The sequence below is a fragment of the Gorilla gorilla genome, chromosome 2 (assembly GCF_029281585.2).
Source record: "Gorilla gorilla gorilla isolate KB3781 chromosome 2, NHGRI_mGorGor1-v2.1_pri, whole genome shotgun sequence".
NCBI classification, from domain to species: Eukaryota; Metazoa; Chordata; class Mammalia; order Primates; family Hominidae; genus Gorilla; species Gorilla gorilla.
Window position 1 is genome coordinate 13,768,158 of NC_086017.1, and position 4,652 is coordinate 13,772,809.

At 37.9% G+C, this 4,652-nt stretch overlaps 1 pseudogene; it reads right to left on the reverse strand.

Annotated features, from left to right (window-relative positions):
• Positions 1-1,433: 1,433 nt before the first annotated feature.
• LOC101150056 (polyribonucleotide nucleotidyltransferase 1, mitochondrial-like) lies at positions 1,434-3,780 on the reverse strand (annotated as a pseudogene).
• Between the last annotated feature and the right edge of the window lie 872 nt (positions 3,781-4,652).

Genomic DNA, 4,652 nt, shown 5'->3' on the forward strand with positions numbered 1-4,652 from the left:
CTGAGTCATAAATTTACCTACTTTTTTTTTTTTTTTTGAGATAGTTTCAGTCTCGTTGCCCATGCTGGAGAGCAGTGGCGCGATCTCAGCTCACTGCAACCTCCAACTCCCAGGTTTAAGAGATTCTCCTGCCTCAGCCTCTCAAGTAGCTGGGATTACAGGCATTTGCCACCACACCCAGCTAATTTTTGTATTTTTAGTAGAGACAGTGTTTTGCCATGTTGGCCAGGCTGGTCTCGAACTCCTGACCTCAGGTGATCCACCTGCCTCACCCTCCCAAAGTGTTGGGATTACAGGCACAAGTCAGCATGCCCGGCCAGATTTACTTATTTTTTATGAGATTTAAAACTGTTTTTAGAGATAGAGTCCTGCTATGTTGTCCAGGCTGGAGTGAAGTAGCTATTCACAGGCATGATCATTGCACACTACAGTGTTGAACTTCTGGGTTCAAGTGATCTTCCGACCTCAGCCTCCCAAGTAGCTGGGACTACAGGCATGTGCCACTGAGTCCGGTGTATTTTTATAAGATTTTTAAAAAGATAACATATTCTAAATTATGACGTCCACAAACCATTTACTTTTGTGTGGAATTATAAGGTGATATTTTAAATGATGGGAATGAACAACTTGACATGTGTATCAGTAACCTCTAAACACCTATTTCAAACATCTATTAACTGAAAGTCATGATGCCTCCAGCTCTTTTACTAAGAACTTCCATACATTAGAGCAATATACATATTCAAAAAGTGACCTAGTTCAATTAGACAAGTAAATAATTTTCCTATGTTTAGGTAAATTTGAAAAATATACATAATTGCTACCTCATCCTAGTTAGAATCTCATTTATATTTATTCCACTATGTTCATGATTTTGTAACCAATTTGGAAGGCATCGTATTATTAAAAGTGTATCAGATTAGCTCCCTCAACTCACTATGTCTAGTAACCATTCTGAAGAAATAGGCACTGGCTTTGAATATGGCCTGTTCCAGTTTGTGAACAGTCGTAGGCAAGTAAAGTTGTTGGGCAAAGAGGTGAGCTATAGGATGACTGAGGGTAAATTGTCACTACTGTATATAAAGAAGACAAATGAGATATCGGAAGAGATCTGTTATAATAACATATATGACATACATCTAAGTTTTTCATATATTTCAGAATTATAGAAACAAGAGTATGTAATCTTTTCTAAGATGTATGGATGACTTACTTTTAATAATATTTCTTGATTTATAATGTAAATAAGATTAAGCGAATATGGGTTACTCTTGAATTTAAAAATTGGCACATGTAAATGAGCATTTTAATACAAATAATTAGAATATATTTATACTGTATATACATCTACACAATGGAAGATACTACTAAAATTTTGCCGTATAGCACATTACCCTAGGAAAAATAGAATTCTAGAATTCTCTTTAAAAAGATCACTGAGAATTATTAGATGATGACTGTGAAATAGGTTCTCCCATTACAATACTACTTCTGTCATTCAAAGTTCTGACAACAGTTGTAGCTGAAGACTGAAGCACTTTGTGAGAAAGCCTCATTCTTCCATCAGCTGGGTCACATCCAAAGTATTTCACCTGAATTTCTCGGCCAACTTCCAATCCTAGGGCAGCAGGATGTTTAATATTTCGTTGATCAAGTTGTCTGTTATAAAGCAGTACCAAAATCATATTTGGATATAATTTTACCATTACACCAGTATCTCTGCTTTCAGTTATTGTGACGGTATACACTGCTCCAAATTCTAATTGCTGCTCCTGATCATCCTTGCAGATTTCAGCAATGAAGTCTCTTGCCTCATGCATAGCACTGGGTGTTGGTGCAAACATAGGAAACGTTTCTTCATCCACCTGACTAATAGTTACAACTGTTTCAGCCTGAAGTTTTTTAAGTTATATCCACCTGGTCCAACAAATTTTTCTCATTTTGATAATGGAACCTGAACAGTTTCTACAACAGGTCCATTTTCTTTTCTAGATGCTTGAGGTTTTGAAATAGTTTTGTTCGTGATCTGTAAAATCTCCTTTTTGCCACTGAAGCTTGTTGAATAGCCTCCATTACAATTTTCATTGTTATTCCAGGTAATTTAATATCAGCCTGTAATGCAGTTATTCCTTTATTAGTGCCAGCTATTTTGAAGTCCATGTCACCATTGTAAGCTTCAATTACCACAATATCTGTTAGCAAATGATAATCTATTTCACCCTTCTCAAGATCGGTTTTGGTGGCCAATCCCATTGCTACACCTGTGACAGCAGATTAAATTGGAAGCCCTGAATCCATTAATGCTAAACTTCCACCACATGCAGATGCCATAGAAGATGACCCATTTGACTCTAGGACTTCAGATGTAACTCTTATGGCAAAAGGAAAATCTTTGGGAATAACAGGATACAAAGCTTTCTCAGCAAGAGCACCAGGCCCAAGTTCTCTTCTATTTATACCGGTGACTTTGACAACTTCATTAGTTGCATAAGGAGGAAACTCATAGTGCAGCATGAAATTTTTATCTTTTATCCCATTTATAGTTGTTATAACTCGATCCAACTTAATATTGGATTCTAATGAATCAAATGTAACAGTACAAAGCACCGGTGTTTGTCCTCTTTGAAATAATTCTGATCTATGAAGGGTTTTAAACATATCTACCTCACAACTTATATTCCTAAGTAAAGTCAAATCCCGACCATCGCAACTTTTGTATTCATTCAAAATAATACTTCTAAAAACTTCCTTTGCAACAATATTGAATGATTCTATTATCTCATATAGATCGACCTCTGGAAATATTTCTTTTAGTTGTTCCTCTGTATCTAATCTTATTTTGTTAACAGCTTCATCTCTGGAAATTTTATCATGTTCATAATCTGTAAAAACTGCATAGAGTCTCTCCATAGTGACTTTATGAGCATGTTTCACAATCTCTTGTGAAGGGGTAAATAACTTCTGAGGTGTCCTCTTGGTAACACCAATTTCTTTTACCAACTGCTGGATGCCCTGAATTATTTGTTGGGTATATTTCACTCCCACTTTGATAGCATGGCAAAAGTCCTGCTGTAAAATGTTCTCTGCAGAGGCTTCCAACATGACAATCTGACTTTTAGGTGCTCCAGCAACCACTACATTTAAAGTACTAGAAGACATTTCTTTTCTTGTTGGGTTAACAACACATTCTCCATCAGTCATTCCTATTCATACTGTCCCAACAGGTCCATTCCAAAGAATATCTGATAATGAGAGGGCTACAGAGGTGCCATTAATTGCTAGGACATCAAGTTCATTAATACCATCTACTGCTAACAGATTACACAGAACCTGTATATCACAGAAGTAGCCAGCTGGAAAGATAGGTCTAACTGAACAATCTATTATTCAACGTGTAAGAATTTCTTTATCAGAAGTACTAATCTCTCTTCTCAGAGGGTTTGTGGGAATTCTACCTACTGCAGCAGCCTTTTGTCTGTAGTCAACCACCAAAGGCATAAACTGGGAAGGTGAAGGTTTTGTTTTACTGACTGCTGTGGCCATTACTGCAGTGTCACCTGACTGTATTACAGCAGAGCCATTTGCAAATCTGGCCAGCTTTCCAGAGGATATTTCTAACTTCCTGTTGCCCAAGTCCATGGCCACAGCTCGAGACCCTGTGCTACTCAATAGTGCTCGCACCTGCAACTGGATGAGTGCCTGATCCCACCCTGGCAGACAGAAGGGACCATCACTCAGCGGCCGGAGCCAGAGGCTCAGTGAGGTCTTAGCTTCCTCCTGTTATCCTCTGTAGCAATGCCTTAGTGTTTCCTTCACAGCACTTATTACAATTTGTAGTCATTTACTGATGTGATTATTGGTTATTATCCCTCATGAGTCTCACAGCTAAATGACAGCAGGGATCAAGTCTGTCTTCCTCCCTGTGTCACAGCTGTATCTGGCACCAAGCACATACAAGGCATTTGATAAGTATTCTTTAACATAATGAAAATGAAGTACATTTATAACACTATTCTTTCTACCCAAAGAGAACAAAAAAATTATGGACTTCCATTCTGTTGTCAATATATTCAACAGGATAGAAGAAATAACACAACCGAGGGTTGCAAAACACTGAAAGTTATCAACGCTTATTCTCTAGAGGTCCTTGTTAAACAATGTCCCATCCATCAAGGGTGAATTAGATTTGTCCCTGGCTTGAGGACAGAATAAGATGACTTCACCTGACTCCTTATAAACTTATAATTTTATGAAAAATCCATAAGCTCTCATCTTTCCAGCACTCTGATAACGAGGTAATTACCCTTTTAATGAAAAAGGAAGCTTTTTTATATCTATCCCCATTGAATTATGGACCTCAAAATTGAATTGAAGTCTAATAGACATCAAGCACAACTACCTGCCAGTTCCTAACAAGGATGAGGAAAAAAAAAATAGTGATATCTGGGGAGCCAACGGGCAGTGTGACAGGGTGTCCTTCCTGCCTTCTCTGATGACACTTTGCTATCAACACCAGTTCTGCCTTTTGTGCCTTACTCAGTTTGTAAGCCAGTCTGCAACAGCAGAAAAGTCATTAGTCACCCTTCCCTATCTGTTCCATGGGCTTTGAAATGAAGCCCTGGTTCAGGTTCCCATTTAGGTGTGACTTTCTC